Source organism: Camelus bactrianus, chromosome 5 (genome assembly GCF_048773025.1).
Source record: "Camelus bactrianus isolate YW-2024 breed Bactrian camel chromosome 5, ASM4877302v1, whole genome shotgun sequence".
Lineage (NCBI taxonomy): Eukaryota > Metazoa > Chordata > Mammalia > Artiodactyla > Camelidae > Camelus > Camelus bactrianus.
In genome coordinates, this window is record NC_133543.1 from 91,923,101 (window position 1) to 91,944,009 (window position 20,909).

At 40.1% G+C, this 20,909-nt stretch overlaps 1 long non-coding RNA gene across 1 annotated transcript; it reads right to left on the reverse strand.

The window, feature by feature from the left end:
* Nucleotides 1-95: 95 nt before the first annotated feature.
* Nucleotides 96-12,139, reverse strand: LOC141577657 (uncharacterized). Its single transcript, XR_012506892.1, has 3 exons — nucleotides 12,037-12,139; nucleotides 6,042-6,194; nucleotides 96-2,721 (listed from the first exon to the last, which is right to left on the reverse strand). It is a non-coding gene; the product is annotated as an uncharacterized LOC141577657 (long non-coding RNA).
* Nucleotides 12,140-20,909: the final 8,770 nt, after the last annotated feature.

The window sequence follows — 20,909 nt, forward strand, 5'->3', positions numbered from 1 at the left end:
TTGCATTTCCACTCACAATCTTTTAAGAGTTCCAGTTGCTCCACATCCCTGTTAACCCAGTCTTTTAACTTTTAGCTTTGCAAGTACGTGTACAGTGGTTTTGCATTGTTGTTTTAATGTGCATTTCTATGATGGTGAATGATTTTGAGCAACTTTTCATGTGTTTAGCGATCATTTGTATATTCTTACTTGTGAAGTTTTTGTTCACATCTTTTCTGCAGTGGTTTTTAAGCTTTTACATGGCAATCATGCGGTTGGCGAATAGGCTTTGGGCTACCATGGCGGGTGGATTGTGTGTTGCTTAAGATTATTTTGAAAACAAGTTTTCATGGTTAAATGCACAATTTGAAAACCATTGGTTTAAAGCACAGTTGGGGAGAAGATAAATTTGACTTTTGGTATTTCCATTCCTCTTTTCCTCAAGGGCCTGCACGTGTAAGTAGCAAAGTGCTGTGCTGGGCGCTGTGAGGAGCACATGACCTAGAGATGAGGTTTCTGAATTATAGGAAGCCTTGCAGTGGAGAGAAACACGTGTAGGCTCTGGAGTCACACAGTTAGGAGTCCCTGTCCAGATTCTGCCATTTGTTAGCTCTGTAAACTTGGGCAAATTTATTATCCCCTTTGAGCCTATAGTCTCATCAGCTGTAAAATGGGATTAATAATATCTAACTGGTAGTTTATTCCGAGGATAAGAGGAGAGAATCAATGTAAAGTTTGTAGAAGCATGGCCAGCACACAGCAGCTCTGCATCAACCACCAGTTTCCTTCTTTGTCCTTACTCCTTACACTTGCTTCACTTGTCTGCCTTTGTTTTAGGATCTCAGGATTCCTTATTATGGCACTCCGATCTCCCCACTCCCTTCAGAGGCTCTACGTTTGGATGAGTCTTCCTTCATTCCAACACTTACCTGTTTGCATTCTCCTCTCATAGAGACCTGCTGAGTGTGTGAGTAGCTACTCTGATAAAACATAATTTCTCTTAAGGTGGTAATGGTTGCTAATATTTCAAGGTTTTTATAAGGGTCTAATCTAAGGAGTAAGATCAAAAAGAGGATGAATCACAGGAGAATCTGAGGTCTGTGGAAGGCTGGGTAGGTAGTGTTTTTGAAATGGCTAATCTTCCCCAGAACCCCATAAATCACATTAAGTAACTCTTTGGTTTCCTCCAAGGCGTTTACCTGAATGTGGGCATTTTCAATCAGTTGGTTCTTTTCAAGTTCTTCCCCACCTTTTTCGTGAGGTCTGTCCCACCATCTTCTAGCATGCAAGAGACATATGGATGAAGCCAAGTAATGGTACTTTAACAAATGTCTTGTTTTTCTCCAGATTTACAGTTTTACCATGCTCCAGTACTTGTAGATTGCTTGTGGTTTAGTGGCATATTTCATAAAGAGTTTAAGACTTCTGACAAAACTGTGATTATCTCTAGTTGCAGCAAAACCCTGACTGAGTAGGCAGACCTAGTATGGGTCCTCTGGGTTATATTTTGGGAACCTGTCTAGCATCTAGGTCAACAAATCCTAAAGGACAATTTGGATGAGAATCAGCTCTACCTCCAAGATGTTGTGAAATCATGGAATAATAGAATATTATGGCTGGAGGGGCCTTATGAGATAGTTAGTCTGACCCCATGTCCAGTTTTTAGATGAGGACGTTTATTACTGCTGCGACTACAAAGTAATTTCTTGATGAGTGGTGATCTGTGCCATTGATCACGATGTTGACCACTGCTGACCCTATTCAGAGACACTGATCCATTCATTTCTTGGATGTCACTTTTTGTAATTATATTCACAATCTCTGTTTCTGGTTACTGCTCGTCTGTTTAGTTTTGTTAACACATCTTCTTTGTCTATTGCTTTGGGAGTTAGAGAGCTCTACAGAATATTAACATTATGCAAATAAAACCATGCTACCCAAAATAAACCTCAGGTCCTGAAGTAAGCTAGCTTTTTCCCGGCCAAATTATCTTTAAGGACAAGTAAACAAATACCTTAAAAGAAGATTATAGCTTCTATGAGATAGCTGTTCACGAATGGGTTCTTACGTTGAAATGTTATCCACTTTTAAATAAACAAAAATGTTTCCCCAGATGACTGAAAAAGATTGTCTCCAAACAGGGTAGCTGAACTGACATACATCCAAGTTATCCCAATTGAATATTCCTGGAAAACTCAGTCCTATTCTGACAATGAAAAGTTATAAGAGAAAGTGCAGAGAGACTTTGGCATTCTCCACTCTCATCTGTCACATCAAGCAACTCCTTGTGGACTGCCGTAAAGAATCTTTGAAATATTAAATGTCATTCCTAAAACAGTGTATACCTCTACGCATTGAACAAACCTGGTCAATATCAAATCTTCACTGGAAAAACATAAAGCAACTCAGAAGGGCATAGTACTGGCCAGGCACGGGTTATGAGTTGAAACTAGGTAGTGGAAGCAGTGTTAAGAAAGAGGAAGAGGCAACATCTGAGTGCTGGGACTGTGGAAAGGAAATAGAATTTTTAGTTGAAAGTGTAAAATTCAGTTTTTGTGATCAGGAACAGCAAATGAAGATTTACAACTGTGCACATATGTCCTGTTTTGATTCCCCTAAGCACTCTGGTATCTGCCAGGTGTCCCTCTAACTCATGTTATTCCTCCTTGGTCTCTGGTGGTGGTGGTTGTATTGTCCTGTTGAGTCATGCTCGTGTCTTGTTGGAAAGCCAGCTGCATTGCCCTGTGGGAGAGAAGATTTGCATTATTTGCTTCATATTGTGTGAAATGCTAGAGAACCCTGGGGCAAAGAGGTTCTGTGAAGGCAGGCATTGTTAATATGGAGCCAACCATGAGAAACAAGTACTCGGAATATGAGGAAATTTACAGGAAAGAGGCTAGAAATTACCAACACGAATTAACTTATAAAGTGTGATCAAACATGCTTGTCATTCAGCACAGAGGGAAGCAGGAGGGAAAAGTACAAAAAAATTAAAAACCCCAAACTCGGAAAGACTGCAAATTGCAGGAAAATTTTGGGCGGATTATAAAGTGAGTTGAATTTTTTTTTTATTTTATAATAGCTTAAAAATTTTTTTAATTGAAATGTAGTCAGTTTACAATGTTGTATCAATTTCTGGTGTACAGCATAATGTTTCAGTCATACATATACCTACAGATATTCCTTTTCATATTCTTTTTCATTATAGGTTACTACAAGATATTGAATATAGTTCCCTGTACTATACAGTAGGACCCTGTTAATTTATCTGTTTTACATATAGTAGTTAGTATCTGAAAATCCCAAGCTCCCAGTTTGTCCCTCCACCACTCTTTCCCCCCTGGTAACTATAAGTTTGTTTTCTATGTCTGTGAGTCTGTTTCTGTTTTGTAAATAAGTTCATTTGTGTCTTTTTTTTAGATTCCACATATAAGTTTTATTATACGGTATTTTTCTTTCTCTTTCTGGTTTACTTCACTTGGTATGACAAGCTCCAGATCCATCCATGTCGCTGCAAATGGCATTATTTTATTATTTTTTATGGTTCAGTAGTATTCCATTGTGTGTGTGTGTGTGTGTGTGTGTGTGTGTGTATAACCAGCCTGTTAGCTCTCTCTCCAGGAGTGGATTTCCATCTTTAATAATAATATATATACATACACACACCCAAACTTCTTTATCCAGTCATCTGTCAATGGACATCTAGGTTGTTTCCCTGTCTTGGCTATTGTAAATAGTGCTGCTGTGAACATTGGTGTGCATGTATCTTTTTGAATTCGAGTTCCCTCTGGATATATGCCCAGGAGTGGGATTGCTGGATCATATGGTAAGTCTATTTTTAGTTTTTAAAAGAATCTCCAGAGTATTGAATATTGAGTTTTGCTTACAGAAGTTCAAAAGAAAGCCTAGCTGAAAGGATAAAGACTTTCTTTTGGGATTTGCATTGACATTGATTTTTTTTTAAAAAAGAAAAATCCTGAAGGTCTTGTTAAAACTCACATTGCTGGATCCCACTCCCAGAGTTTATGATTCAGTAATTCTGGAGTAGGGTCCAAGAACTTGCATTTCTAATAAGTCCCAAGGTAATGTTGATACTGCTGAGTTGGGGACTACACTTTGAGAACCACTGATTGACCAATTCCATTATTTTATAAAGACAAAACTCAGAGAGGTTAAATTGTATTATTTCAAAGATACGGTGAGAGTTACATGGCCGGGTCTGATCAAGCCAAGACTAGACCCAAATCCATGGACTTCAATTTCATAAGCATTTAGTATATAAGGTAGTTATAGAAAAAAAAATTATATTTTTAAAACAGGAACCTGACTTCTTATTTCACCCTTCGGCTTTGAAATGTACGGCAACCAGCGACAACAAGAAATTTTAGATCAGCAAACGTGTTCAGTGGAAGAGAAGGTGAATCTAGTCTGATGCAGAGGCTGGTGCAGAGTCATGCGAGGGTCCCAAGACTTGTAATTCTTTATGAGTTATATTTTTAAGAATAATTTGCCATTTTTTTATTGTATGTCTTCCCCAATTAGAATGTAAACTCTCAAATGGCAAAAATTTGTATCTTTTTTCTCTGCTGCATCCCCATCTCCTGTCCTGTACCTGGTTCACAGTGAGAACTTAATATTTGTTGAATGAGATGAATGAGGTGGTTCATTCACTGAGGGCTCAACATTAGAACAGGAAGGTTTTGCCACATTTTCTTCTGTGAATGGGTAGTGCTGATGATAAAGCAAAATTCACCTTCTTATCATGGGCAAGAATGAAACCTACAGCTGTTACAGACTGGATATGCCTTTGGTAAAAGGCTGCCAAGTTTCCCAAGGCTCCCAAACCAAAACTTAGCGTCCTGTCTGTACCAGTGGTGACCAGCCTGTTAGCTCTCTCTTCATGGGGTGGATTTTCATCTTTAATAATAACGAGCCTTGACTGTGCCCTTACAATTTTCCAAGTTCCATTCTAGGGGCTTTGGATATATTACCTTACTTAATCTTTAAAACTTCCCTAAGAGTGAGGTGCTGTTATTGGCCCTGTTTGACCTGATCTAAGACTTATGCCATGCCTCTTGCCTGGAGCAGCCCTCCTGTCTTTGCCAATTTTTGTGCTGCTTTGTCTGCCAACTCAGCCCCCAAGTCTCCTCTACTGTGAGCACTTGCAGAGTGCAGTGGTTATGTCCAAGCATCTGGAACCTGCCACTGTTTGCATTTGAATCCTGACTTTGTCACTAACTACTTGGACAGGCAACCCCCCGTGCCTATAAAATGGGAAAACATAATGGTATGTCCTTCATAAAAGTTATTATGAAGTTTAAATGAATTAACACATGTAAATTTCTTAGACTAGTGAATGGCACTTAAGCCCTCAGTCTCCAAATAAACCCCATCCCAGTGGTTCTCATTTATAACATTTAATTGCATTACAAAATATCAGGTTTCCATGTTGCTTTGGAGTTGTTTCAGGTATTTCTTGTTGTTTTATAAATCACTCCACTTGAACCCCAAAACTTTGTGACTTAATGCCACAATAACAGTTTTTTTTTTTTTTTAATTTCTCATGTTTCTGCAATGTGGGCTGGGCTCTGCTATGGGGTTCTTCTTGTGGGTCTGCTGGGACTAGAACATCCAGGGTGGCTTCTTTGCTCTTAAATCTAGTGAATTAGTTGGTATCACTGGAACAGCTGGGGGCTAGTAGGGCCTCTCTCTCTCTCTGGCTAGGCTGGGCTTCCTCATAGCGTGGTGGTTTCAGAATAGTTGGACTTATTATGTGATGTCTGGCTCCCCATAGAGAGTGAGCAGAAGCTACCTGTCCTCTTAAAGCCTGGACTCAGAAGTCCCAGAATATCACTTCTTCCATCACTTCGTCAAACGTGAGTCACAAAGCTAGCCCAGTTAGAAGGGGAGGGGAGATAGACTCCACCTCTTGAAGAGTGAAGCAACATGCAGGCAGAAAGGGGAGGAAATGATGGAACCATCACTGGAGATTATCTCCCACAGGAATATTCTTAAATGATTTCAAGATTTAAAAAAATTTTTTTCAATTAGATTGTACTCACCTTGATGTTGGGACAATGTATTTTCTCCACCTTTTATAATCCCATATAGTGCTCTGTAAACACCATGCACTCAACAAACAGATATCGGTAAGTTGATATTAGCACAAAAAGTACAAGGTTGAGCAAATGTGGAAAGAGTAATGACCTTTTCACCTGAGAGAGAATCCACAAAAGAGGAAAAAAAAGATGGAAATTTTCTTAAGGAACAAGTTTCTATGATGTATCTCAACTTCTAGAGAATAATATATACCTTAAACATTTCCTTCCTTCTTTCTCTCCCTTATTTCTTCCTTTTGATTCCTTGCTAGGTAATCTTAAAAGATCTCCAATTTCAGAGGAGAAATGAGCAAATGTGATTGCAGGGCTGTGTCACCTCTGTCTGTGTTACCATGGTGATGGGAGGAGTTTGTTCTTATAGCCGCAGCCTGTAAGCACTTCCTCTAAACACCCAAGGCCTCCTTTGTTTTTCATCAATTCTGGGTGCTAGCACTTGATTGCCACACAGCCTCTTCCTTGAACCATACTTCAAAGATTCATGGTTTGTGGAAGAACGTTCAAGGTTTAGATTTGCATCAAGAGACTCACAAAACAAGCATGTAAAATAGAGCTGTGGAAACAGAGCATGGTCCTTGAGGATTTTCAAGTATGAATCTAAAGCGGCTTACACCTGGATCTTTATTTCTCTGTGGGAACAAAAAACGGCCCGACTTTTGGATCACAGTCTGCCGAGAGCCTTGGCCTCAGGGTTACCAATACACTTGAGTCATATTTTTTTCCTAGGCAGCCCTTTATCTTGTTTCTGATGAGTGCTCAGGGTCGTGAGTGTTAAAAAGTAAAGAGGCACAGGGAGAGGGCATACTTACAGCTCTGCCCTGGGGTGGAGAGCTGTCAGGTTGCTGGGTTCCAATGTTTTTTCCTTCATGTTAGAAGTTTTGATTGTCTTGGTTTTCCCAAGAGATGTTTTGCTTTCTTTCTTTCTTTTTTTTTTTTTTTTAACATTTTTTATTGATTTATGATCATTTTACAATGTTGTGTCAAATTCCAGTGTTCAGCACAGTTTTTCAGTTATTCATGGACATATACACACTCATTGTCACATTTTTTTTCTCTGTGAGTTATCATAACATTTTGTGTATATTTCCCTGTGCTATACAGTGTAGTCCATTCTACAATTTTGAAATCCCAGTCTATCCCTACCTACCCTCCACTTTATTTCTAACTCAGAATAATTTAAAAATTTCTGATAAGTTAGAGTAAGAATTTTGTATGTATATATATAATGAAGGTAAGTGCATGGGGCTGGAGCAGCACATGGGAGAGGCAGTCACTATTGCTGAGGAAAAATAGGAGGTGGAAAGGAAGATATCACAACAGGCTTCTTGGGGAGCTGAGTGAGAGTCCTTCCATCCTGGCAATTTCCTGAGGTGTTTTGGATTTTGGCTTAGTTTACCAAGAGCCTATAATTGCAAGAGACTTTGCTTTGATTGATTTTCATCTTTAAGTCAGAGCTGTGACTTCCTCTAAGTATCAGGAACGAGCCTGTGGGTATGATTGACAGGTGCCAAAACATCACCTTGCTTAATACATAATTAAGAGTTCAGGTATTGAAAGCAGACAGACTATAGTTTTAAGCATTTTCTACTACTTTTTACTTATGCAACTTTGGGCAGTTACTTAGTTCCTCTCAACCTTGGTTTTATCATAAACCCCTGAAGTATGGGCACCACCCTCTGGCTAGACTTACCGTATCCCTGCCTCTCACCCCACAGGTCCTTAGGGAAGTATTGACCAGGATGGGGGAAATGAGCCTCTTGTCTGGGTTAAGAGTTGGGAAGCCTGCATTCTAGTCCTGGTTCTGCTACTGTTCTAACCGTGTGCCTTTAATCAGATCCTTGAACCCTCATAGCCTCAGTCTCCTCGTCTTTGAAATCAGGCAGGTAATCTCCAAGGCCCTCCCTAGCTCTGATGAACGGTTGCTTGGCTTCTGTCTCTGCTCAGCGCCGGCCAGTTTCTGCCACCACCTTCCCTTTCAACTACCTTTTGATTTTTCCCTTTGAAATCAGCCCTACTTTGGGTGTCAGTTAAATTGGAAAAGGATACATGGATTTTTTTTCTCTGCTATGATAATTAACACCTCTTGGACATTAACATGTAAGTAAGCCTGATTTCTAGGTAGAAGAGGAGCAGGAAGGCATGTCAAAGACAAGCTGACCATCACGATTCCTTCTCGCTCTTCCTGAAGCACCTCAGCTTGATCCTGCTTCCAGGACTTACTTTGAGCCTAAACTCCCTTCCCTGAGATCTTGTCCTGTCAGGCTCCTTCTTATTTTTCAGGTTTCCCCTGGAGGGACTTTTCCTTGGAGAGGCCACCCCCCTCACCCTCCGGGCAGTCACTCAGCCCTCTCTGAAATGATCATGATTCTGTTATGCTTAGTTAGCATCTGCCTCCTGCTGGCAGAACTTGGCCCCATGAGAACTGGGACCTTGTCTGCCTCGTTTGCTTCTGGATCTCCAGCACCTGGAAGAGTGCCTTGCCCTTGGTCAGAGCTCAGTTTCAGCCCTGCTGCTGTGCCCCTAACCGCTACCCTACACTGCTGTCAGGCCTGAGAAACGCAGGCAGCTGCTTACATTAGACCATGATGACACAGCCAACAATCTCACTCTCTTAAATGTTGACCCTGAGGATCCTGGCTCCCAAATCGGGTTGGCCAAATAGCTACCTGCTTTTGAGCTGTGATTTAACTTCTTGGGACCTCATATTATGCATTTTAAAAATTGATGAGTTGTACTAGTAAAAGCAATCCCTTATCTGTGTGGAGCCCTTCCTCTGTGTCAGGCACTGGCCTGGCATCTTACAAGCGTTGTCTCCTTCCATCTTCACATGAGCCTTTGAGGTGGGGTCGATGATTATCTCCACATACAGTGGGGACCTGAGACTGAGATTAAGAAACCTGCCTGTATTCATCTGCTGGGGCTTCCATAACAAAAAACCCCATAGTCTGAGGGGGCTTCAACAGCAGAAATTAATTTTCTCCCAGTTTTGGAAGCTGGAAGTTGAAGAGCAAGGTGTCGCAGGTTTGGTTTCTCCTGAGGCTCTTTGGTTTGGAGATGATTACCCTCTGTGTCCTCACATGGCCTTTTCTCTGTGCGCCCCCATCTCTGGTGTCTCCTCCCCTTCTTATAAGAACACCAGTCTCATTGGGTTAGGACCCCTTTCTTATGACTTCATTTAACCTCAATTACCACTTTAAAGGCCCTATTTCCAAGTACAGTCACATGGGTGGGGCTGAGGCTGCAACATAAAGACTTTTGAGGGGGCCCAGTTCAGTCCATGGCACTGCCCAAAGTCACTCAGTTCACAAACAGTGGAGACATTATTTGAATCTAGGCCCCACACCCCCGCCTCTAACCACCAGTCCATCCTGCCACAAGGCTCTCCTCCCAACTGCCATCCAGGACAGATCAAGCTTAGAGAGCTGGAGGCCTTGCCTCTGTGCCTGCAAAGTGGATTTTGGGAAGGAAAGGGCAGCTGGCTGGAGACTAAGAGACCTCCTGGTACTACTGGGCGTCCTCAGGCTGAGTGATGAAACGGATGCTGCCGTAGCCCATTACTCACAGCACGTCTGGCAGGAAAGGCCCTGGTAACAGAAGTTACTGAGCGCTACAGCTAGCCAGAAACCTCTCCCAGCCTCTTCTAAAACTATTGGAGGATACGTTTCGCTCCTGTTCTCTCATGGATGAAGTGGCAGTTAGCCAAGGACTTTAAAAGGCCAGGGAGGTTTAAAGAGGCAGAGCTGATATTTGCAAGAGTGTCTCATCAGAGCTGGTCTCGGTTGACAGGAGTGTGTGTGGCAGTCGGCGCCCAGGAAATGAGATCTTCTGGCAATGCCGGTTACATGGCTGTGAACCGCTGGGCATGGCTGAGCGTGTCTGGACTGTCATTTGCCACCTGTTCAGTAATAGCCTCTGAGCAGCTACTATGCCCCAGGTGTCCTTCAAGAAGGCAGTGATTCCTGTCTGCTTTAGCAGACATGAACCTTGCTACAGAGCAATGCATATCCCCAGGGCACCACTGATGGAACAGAAACCCAGACCATCATTTTCACTGTGTCCAGCCCTTCTTATTCTTCTCCTCCCATCAGTCCTGCTATTCCTCCCACCACCCCCTTTCTTTTATTTACTGTATGTCAGGCACTGGCTAGACATCGTCTCTTTCACTCCTCATAGGACACACACACAGTATTTACTGCTGTCACCCTGTCACCACCACTTTATTTATAGAATCAGCCTACTGAACAGTCTCAAATGGTGGGACAAAAGACTGACATTGTTCATTTTTCCTTCGATCGGTGCCTATGCTATGTCGATGTGCCCTCTCCGCTGGGAGAAGGGCTCCTAAATGACATCATGGATGGTTTTGTAGCTTCCAACTCACTTTCAATTCTTTAAAGCCTCAGTCCAGCTCAAACTGTTTTCTGTCCTGTGTCCCCAAGCCACGAACACCTGGAAATTCATCATTCAGTAATGAAATTCTTTGCATTTAATCCCAATTGAGGTTAGAGTTCTCTCTATGCCACGTGATACAATGTCAGTGAGCTCACTCATACAGTTACTTCCCGGACACACTGAGGGTTTTCAGATTGGCTACTTAAATGAGGGATGGGCATTACATGGGGTTTGGGCCTTAGCTGTTCCCTGTGAGACGCTATAACTAGTAGCTTCTCGAACTGTCTGGTATGGCTGTGACTGATTTCACAAGTGAGCTTTGCTCTTTTCTCTGTCCCTAGAGATACTGAGAAATGTTCAAGTCCTTTTCTCTGTGAGATGGATGATTTTGCAAGGGGCTGGGCTCTGTTTCCTTGGCACCATTGCATCTCTTGTTAATTTGAGCATGAAAACAAGTCATTTGAGCCGAGGCGGCGAAGGCTCGGGTCTCACAAATTCAAATTTGAGATAAATCCTCTGTAGATTGCTTAAATAGGGCTTCACACATATTTGGGACTTCTATGTTTGTTTTGTGAGTTTGATGGCCTTCTGGCTTTAATCAAAGTCTTGTCCACTATGATGAGGAAATAAATGTCAGAAAAATTTAAATCTACTTAAATGCAAGATACTTAAGAGGATTATAGCCCTTCTTTGGTTTCAGAAAAATTGGCTTTCAAAAAAGTTTTTAGTTTGACTGCATTTTTAAGAACATTGAAAATTAGACTGAGTCAAAAAATTGAAAAACAAAGACTATGTAAGCAAAATGGCAAGTATTGAAATATAAGTTTTCACTTAATTCTATGAACAACATTCTAAAATTTCACAAGACATCACATTTGCATATATTCATGTTATGTCCAAATTATTTTGAAATTGATATTCTGAAGCTGTAGATGCCTATAATAGCCCTTAAAATCTATTTATCAAAATTATGTTAAATGTTATTTATTTTAGGAAGTCAGCATTATTTATATATCTAGAAAATGCTTATTATAAAATTTTGCCAAGAATCAGAGTTGAGCTAATTGTTGAATTACAAGCCAATGTAAGTTATTAAAAAGTCAAGAAAAAACAATTAAAAAATAAAATCAATTATACTTTATTCTGGAACATGTAATCCTAGTTAACAGTAACAAGAACAAAAATCACATATGGCTCCTTTATTTGTAAAAAAGTTTGTGGAAAACAAGATAAATTTTATAAAAATTACATGCATTCCTAAAATGAAACTCATCATTGGTGATAAATGAATGACTAAAATAATAACCAGTTTAATTGGGCTGACTTGCCAGGATGGTCAAGGGGAGATACAACATAGTGCAGCCCCTATATGCACCAAAATAATAGTCACTGACTTTAGAAATATGGAAAGAACCATACGGATGGTTTTCAGAAATAAGTTCAATTTTGGGGAGTTTTGACTGATTTTAAATGTGGGCTTTAATTTGTAAATATCCCACAACGTTCCCCCACCCAAGGTCTCCCAGCCCAGGAGTGAGCTGTGACTCACCAGTTGGGAAGGTCTGTGCTGTTGAAGACCAGTGCTATTTTCCATGCAGGGGAACATCGCTCTTTTCAGGCTTGTGAGAACTTTCAAGGCCCTTCTGTCTTTGATGCTGAGCATCTGGCCAGGGGCCTTTTGTGAACCAGACAGAGAGAGCTTCTTGAAATGTGTGAGGGAGCTATGGAAATATGACAGGTCTTAATATAGCAGCATGGTTGCCATTACCACTGTGTGTGTGGAGAGCATTTGTGTGAAAACTGTATTCTCTTAGCAGTTGGCACTTGACTTCTTCTTAGGGAGAAAACTGTCTTTGTTTTCTATCTACTAAGACATTGGGGATAGCAGGTGAGAAAGAGCCTGAGGTTAACAAAACAGAGCCAAAACAGTAAAAGAGACAGTTAAAGTGCTCAGAACAAGAAAATAAAAACTGTTCTGCTCTCAGAGGAAAGAACAGAGTGAGACTCTTAGAATGAGACTGGGTCCCACAGGGGTGAACTGGCCAGTGGAAATGCCCAAAGGCAGGTGACCTTCCAAGCTGAGAGTGAGGATGCCTCATTTTCACATGGATTGTTTATATTTCTGTTTATACTCCTTTTATTGCTTTTAAATCTGTAGTAAAGTCACCCCCATTTTCCTTTAGGATTTGAGGAAATGGAGGAAAGAACTGAGTTTCATATATGGATCCATGGAGGGCAGATATGAAATGGCAAGTTGATTATCAACTGAGCAAACCAAGGTTAGAGCCAACAGTTCTCATGAGAGCAAAACCTCTCCCCGGAGTCTGCAGAAATTATGGAAGATGGGTTAGGATATGAACAGAGTTTGGAATGGAGATTTTGATGCAATCTTATATAGATATCATATAACACCTGGAGGCATCACCAGACATCTTGGTTTCACAGAAAAAGGAAAGCAAGCTCTAAGTGGATAACAAAACTACAGCGATCTACTTCTTAAAGAGATGCTCTTTTGACATTAACTTTTAACAGTAGGACATCAGCATGAGAAGAGACTACCCAGGTCACTTTCCCTAGTGTCTCCATATTTTGCTGATGGGGAAAGACCCAGAGAGATGAAGTCTTTAGTTAGGTACCCTAAGTTAAAAGCAAGAAAGAAGTGTACTTGAAACAAATTTTGTGTTATGAAAATTGTAAAATATTGCCTTGAGAGGATCCTAAAATGTATCTGGCTTAAAAATGAGGGATAGCATTAGTCTACAGAATGATTTTCCTGCTAAATGGGCACTATGAAACTTACTTCCTTGCTTCACACGTCCTCTGGCAGATCCAGTTCCTTTTGCTGAATTGCATTTCTGGGGACTCTTAACATCTCATTATAGGTGAGAAAGCTAATAAGAGCTGCACCCATGTATTCTTGGTGTTAGGGCTGATCAGGGATCGGCATACACTACCAGAGCTGAAGGCGGACTTTGGAGAAACACGAAGTAGGAAATAAACTCCAGGTTCATGGTTAATCTTTTTCAATCCCCTTTTTTCAAGATTAATTTATTTTTTTGGAAGGAAAAATACACAGTAAACTTAAAGACAGCATCACATTCTGATGACCAAAACTACTCTTCAAAGACACTAAAAATGCAGTTTATTTTATATATATAGATATATAGTATATAAATATATAGTATTAAAATGTAAATATATATTATGTGTTAGTCAGGATTCTCTAGAGAAACAGAACCAGTAGAAAAAATATATATGAATATTATTCATTCATGAGAAAAAAGGACATCCTTGCTATTTGCAACCACATTGATAGACATTAAGGGCATTATGCTAAGTGAAGAAAGTCAGAGAAAGACAAATACTCTATGATATCAGTTATATGTGGACTCCAAAAAAGCTGAATTCATAGACACAGAGATTATAATGGTTGTTACCAGTACCTAGTGGTTGGGGAAAAGGAGAGTTGTTGGTCAGAGTGCAGAAACTCTCAGTTGTAAGATGATTAAGTTCTTGAGATCTAATATACCCCATGGTGATTATAGTTAATAATACTGTATTACATACTTGAAAGTTGCTAAGGGAGTAAATCTTAAATGTTCTCTTCAAAAAAAATGGTCATTATGCGCCATGATGCAGGCATTAGTTAACACTGTGGTGGCTATCATTTTGTAATATGTAAGTTTATCAAATCAACATGTCTGTATGCCTTAAACTGACACAATGTTATATGTCAATTATATTTCGATAAAACTGAAAAAAGAAGAAAAGTAATCTTATTTAAACAGATTTTTTTTGAATACCTAATTATTCTCTTGTCTTTGTTTGGTTTGGGGGCCTTGTTTTTCCTCCTAGGTAAAAGATCTAGGTCACAACATATTTGTAATCTCTGAAAAGGCTGTCTCTGATATATTTGAAATAGGACAGATCCCATTCCTGAAAAAAAAAAATGTCAGTTTTTAGGTTGTGCGTAGTTATCTGAGAATTATGTTTCTGTTCTTTATCCAAAATACTTGAAGATAACTTCCAATATAAGCAATTGGTTAATTTTCTGCCCAAGATTTTCATTAATGTTTGTTTTTCTGTCTTCTGGAGACCCTTGCCCTCTCCTTGTCATACCAGGGTTTTACTCCTCTTTCTGCCTTGAACTCACTGGGTTCTTAAACATCTCCTCCTCCTCCCTTTTCTCCTTCTTTTTCTTCTCCTCCTTCTCCTTCCCCTTCCTCTTCCTCCTCTTCTTCTTCTTTCTCTTTGAGCCTCTCATTTGCCTCTGCTCTACCATGCTCAGCAATGACATCATTCTCTACTTTGTGGGAAGGGCAAGCTGTCTGATGGGAACTTCTTCGACTCTTCCTTCTCTTCACATGGCCATCTTGGTCCATCTTCTCTGCTTCCTCTTCCACCTCAGAGAAAGAACTTCTCCTTTGTCTCCCAGGGCAGCTCCTCCACCTGCACTTTGGTTCCTCCTCCTCCTTCCTCAAGGTCGCACTTCTGTTAGTGCTTTCAGTACACTGGAGTCTTTTTACACACAGGGTCTTTCCATACACCCCTTACCTTCTACCATCTGCATAACTCCCAGCCTTCCTTCTTGTAAGTTCTAGATCCACATCTGGGATCTGGATGTCCCCTCCCCCTGGGCACAGCCAGATCTTCATGGAGAGACAGTCAGCAAGTTCAACCTGCCATAAACCCAAATCACCATGTCTCTCTTTATCCTCGCGTCTTAACTCTCTCCTTTACCTCCGCTTATAATTTCTATTTTGCTGAGTAGCATTACCATTATCCCTGTAACCCAGATGAAAAATTCTTCCTCCCTTCTTACTGTGCCGCTCCCCTACAACCCCTGTCTACCCTAAACTTCTCATGATTTTCTATTCACAGTATTTCTCTGTCCAATGATTTCTTTTCATTCCATTGCCCTAGTTTCAGCCTACAATTGGAATATTGCCATAGCCCTGTCCTCTCTGTCTCTGTGGTGTTGTTGGAAACAGGATATGTGATGACCCAGTGCAAGCCTGAGGGATCCAGGAAGTACTTTGGTTATGAAACACACCATACGTGAGAGGACTCCTGCTCACTGAGTGTCCACTTAGCTCTGGATTCTCTAGGCAAAAATAGGCTCAGTGTCCCAAGGCTGTAGATCTTTGAGTTCCCAAACAGTTAGCCATTTCCCTTAAGGCAGGGCTGGATAACTCAAAATCCAGACTATAGCAGTGCACAAGAATTGAGGTAAAAGTTTCTTTTGAAAAATTTGATATTGCAATAGAAGCAGAAATAAGCATTATTGGCTAGTTTTAAATTCTTGGACCGTCTTACTCTTATTTTATGGCTTAGGGTAATTATTGGTTTGAATGACATTCAGGGCAGGAATGGTGACTGTGTGGAAACATGTTCTTCCCGGTATTTAAGGCCTCTAGAGGTCTTATGCTGACCTTGAGGACATGCTCAGGTTGCCACAGTGACTAGTTAGGAGAGGTCCTATGATGTCATCACCCATGAGATGTTCTCAGTACTGGGGCTTTTGTGTTTAACCCAGGCCACCCAACTAGACTCTACTTTCCTACTTCTGGGAAGTTTCTTATTTGGTTGTTTCATTTTCTTATGAACGGCCCCAATCTCAATTGGCTGAGCCTAAAACCTTGAACCTAAAAGGGAGATGTCTGGAACCACTTCCTTATCTCATGGAAGGATCTTTAGACCCAGAATTAACTGATAGTTTCAAACTGGTTAATTAGGAGGGACACAGCCATTTTGATCACCAATAAGATTTGAGCCCAAGGCACTGCAAAACCCAACATCACTCCTGAACGTTACCCCCAGAACAGCTGAAAGGCACTTGCTTCAAAATTTATTTATAAAGGGCTATTTCTGGTGAACGTCCTGAAGCGAAGGTAGTCTGATCCAAGGTGACTCCCCGTTCCCACCTCCTGGGATAGCACCTGCTGCACATTTCAGAACAAGTGAGAAAGCAAGGTTGTTTGTGCCCTAGCACATTTTTATTCTTGAGAAAATGGATGTTTGTGTTGTTGAGTCTGTGATTTTCCATCTGGCTTTGACTTTGGTCTGCTGACTTCTTTGACTCCACCCTTGACTGGAAGGACTGCCTCGTGGGACATGCAGATTAGAATTATGCTAACTAGGCTGCCGAGTGCCAGTGTGCCTGCCGGTGACACCGCACCGTAAAAATCCTGCTGGGCAAATTGTCAACACCCAGTTCCCATTTCAGTCCTCTGCGAATGTTTAGATAAAACTAAAATCACCTTGGTCAATTGCATTAAACACATTTTTCACATGACTTTGGCCAAGAAAACCATTTGGTTTATTTAAAATTTCCATTGTCTTATCATTGTGTGAGGATTTGAAACTGGCAGCTACACAGATGCCTTAGATATTTTCGCCATGTCTTTGAAACAGGCTCAAAGTGTTCAAAAGAAGCCAAGTTCCTGAAATTGGATAACAGAATGTTTAAAAATGTAAATCTTTATGATGATGAATATTATTTTTTATATTTGATTACCTTCTCTGAGATCTTACTGGATTTGTGTAAAGGAATGGGAAAAAGAAATACTGTGAAGCAATATTGGCCTGAATTTTTCAGACTTTCTGTAGACAGGGGTGTCAGATTTTCTTCCACAAGAAATATAGGTTGGGCTCCAATGTTTATAGTTATCAGGGGAACTATGTTTTTAGATCAAATTTGGAACTTTTGTTTTTAAAGAGAAGTTAAAGTAACTAACTGGGGCCCAAAATATCTCAATAGAATATATTTTTCAAATATATTTATATTTTCCCAGGGTTTTAATAGAAGAAATTGCCCATATCATCATATGTGTCATACTCTTAACTGTATAAATTAAAAATTTTCATTAGCATAATCGGTATGAAAAAATTGGATTGATTAGACATGTGTTATTATTTGAATAAGGAAATGTTGGGAGTTTTGACATACTTTAATTTCTTATAATAATTCTCATATGAAGCATTATTTTGATTTTACATGAGAAAACTAGGGATCTGAGAACTTAAAAAGCTAATGGGTTCTTGAATCCAGATTTGAATCTGTATCTTATTATCACAAAACCCATCCATGAATGTTCCCCTGCGCCACAAACACTTCCCAGTGCAGTTTTATTACTCTCAGTCCTCATATTAAAAACGGCTAAAACGTATCAAAAGTAACATTTTCTGGGCCTGCTCTGGTAAAAAGACGAACAACAAAGTGTGGTTAGCACTTAGGTTATGCTGTTACTTTAAAAAAAAACTCTTAGAAATCTTTTAAAGTGAAAACTTTTTCTTTGAAATCTTGTCTATGTTACTAATTTGCTTACTAAGTATTTTTTCATAAATACTGGAAAGGGTACTTTTTAACTCAGGGTTTAAAAAAGCGTTTACATATTTGTGACTGCATCTTCATAGTTTTGAGAACCTTGTAAATTAATGTACTATCTCCTTTTAAATTTACTTCATCTCTCTAAAATCGTCAGATGTGGATGATGGAACGAAGCGAAACGACTTGCTCTTCTCTGGTGCCGAGAAAGCTTTGAGGATAAAGAGCAAACTGGAGACGAAAATCTGAGCGTTCATACTAGTTCCAATAATAGTCTTGTCTCATGATAGTAAGCATCTGAGGGGAACGGAAGGCATTGCTACTCTATAGACTATAAACGTCAGAATCTCAATGTTGAGAGTCATTTCCTGTTCGTCAGTGGTTTAAAAATGTACAAGATTTGGTTTATACTAGCAGTACTTATTTTGTCGAGACTTTGCTAGTCCCTAGGATCTCTGCTTAAGTTGCACTCACATGTTCTTCCTTTAGCCCAGGAGCTGTCCTGCGAGGAGGGCGTCACTAATCACCAAGCCACAGATGGAGAGTGGCGTGTCCAAGGTCACATGACAGGTGCATGGCTGAACTTGGGTTCCGTTTTGACTGCATCTGAAGAGCCTCAAAGAAGGTAGAGACGACAGCCTCAGAGTGCTTCAACGAGGCATCATTAGGTTAGGTTATAGGAAAAACTGAGGCAAGAAATTAAATTATGTCACCCAGCATCTTCAGTGTCATTAATTGGTGGTGTTTGCCTTTTAGCTAATTTTTTTTTTTTTTTTTTTTAGATTGCTGGTTGTCAAACTGCTCTATGCAAGTCTTGAACTCTGTAGGTCCTCTCTAGGGGATCCTGGAAAGAAGTGAGAGATGTGGCTGACCTGAGGGGCTTCGCACATACAGGGGTTTAAATGAGGTTAACTAGAGAAAGCCCCTACTCTGTACCTGACCACGGTTGATAGCACAGTAGTTGAAACAAGCTGTTTCATCACCTTTGGCAATGTATCAGACAACTTGGAATGGTGCGGCAGGGACAGCAACCAGAAAGACTCCATAAAAGCAAGAATTTTCATCTGTAGTTTGTTGCATGCCTGACATAGGAGTCTAGTGTGAAAAAAAATTAGTAGCTAAAACTTTCTGGTTTAATAACTATTAGTGATTTATAATGTTCTTATTGTTACCTATTCTGGGCTTTAAAGTTGAGTGTTTTTTTTCCCTATAAATTTCTGTTGAACACTTCAAGGGGCAAGTTTGTTATCTTTCTCAAGAATTGCCTGATGTTGAAGGCCTCTGATTCCTTGCCCAGTTTCTGCTACCCCAACAAAGCACTTACATAAATACGAGGGCCAGGGCTTATGTTTAACTGGACTTCATCAGTGGGAACAGACCAGTTAAAGTTAAAGTGGGAACAGACCAGTTAAACCAACAGACTAGTTGGTTAGTAACTATTCTTCTGAGCCCGATGGGTACTCTTTGACCATCTCTACCCTTCTCCCCACGGCCACCTCCTTTGGGACATCTCAGAATATCTCAAGATCTGGCCACTATAGGGTTAACACTTGGTTAAGGGCTGATTTAGGTTTTGTGGGACCTGAACCGTATTCAATTTGGGGACCCTACTTTAATAAGAAGAGTGCAATGCTAAAGACAAAGACAAAGAGCTATGCAGAAGAAAAGAGACTATAGAGAAGTATACATTTCAGACACCTGACAACACAAACATCACAGAAATTCAGAAACATAAAGTTATCTTTTATTAGTTAAATACCTTTCATAATGCTATGAAGTTTTATGTCAGTATATTTTTCTGGGTTGCATTCTCTTTGGTCTCTCTATATGATAACAGTTTTATAACACAATCTGCAGAAATAATATAAAGATAACTCAGTCTTCTCATATGATTAACCAGATTCTATTTTTATTTTTAATAGCTTTTTACTAATTTTACTAGGCATTTAATGAAAACAGAAATCTTCTGCTTACAGTTTGGCACATCCGATGATGATAAGAATTTTTTAAAGATTCCTTCCTGGCACCATACATCTCAAACCTTGCTTTCCTCCATACCCACTTTCTTCCTGGTATTGATGACTTGGGGCATATTCATGTGGCCCTATGACCACTTACCTTGCACAATCATATCATGCTTCTCGATGAATTAATTGATAGTGTAGGCATTCAAAATATTCTTGGTCCTGACACTGAAAGAATGACCCATGCTATGGTCTCAGTGTTTGGGAGGTAGTTAGGGCATGAGGCTGGAGGCACCGTGAATAGGATTAGTGCCTATAAAAGGGGCCCCACAGAGCTCCCTAGCCCCTTTTACCATGTGAAGACACGAGATGAAGCCACTAGCTATGAACAGGAAAGTGGGCCTTCACCAGAGTGCCGCCACACTGGTGTCTTGATCTTGGACTTCCCAGCCTCCTGCATGATGAGAAATAAATTTCTGTTGTTTGTAAGCTACCCAGTCTGTCATATTTTGTTACTACATTCTGAATGGACTGAGACAATCTATAAAGGAAAAATTGATAAATTGGAAAAATCAAAATTAAAACCTTTTTCTCTATCAAAGCTCAAGTGAAGAGGATGAAAAAACAAATCACAGACAGAGAGAATATATTCACAAACCATGTGTCTGACGAAGGATTGGTATCAAGAATTTATAAAGAGCTCTCAAAATGCAACAGTAGAAAAAAAAATCTTATTACAAAAAAAAAAAAGACAGACACAGATGTTTCACTGAGGAGGATATACAGATGGCAAATAAGCACGTGAAAATGTGTTTAACTTCATTAGCCATTAGAGACACACAAATTAAAATCACAACAAGATATCCCTGCACATCAGAAAGGCTAAAGTTTAAAAAAAATGGTAACACCAAATGCTGGTGAGGATGCAGAGAAACTGGGCCACTCATACATTGCTGATGGGAATGTTAACTAGTACAGGTACTCTGGAAAATAATTTGTACTTTTTTTTTTTAAATGAGCATGCAAGTATCATATGGCATGGCAGTTGCACTTCTGGACATCCCTGATCCCAGATAAATCAAAACTTACGTTCACACAAAAACCTGTACACAAATGTTCATAGCAGCTGGA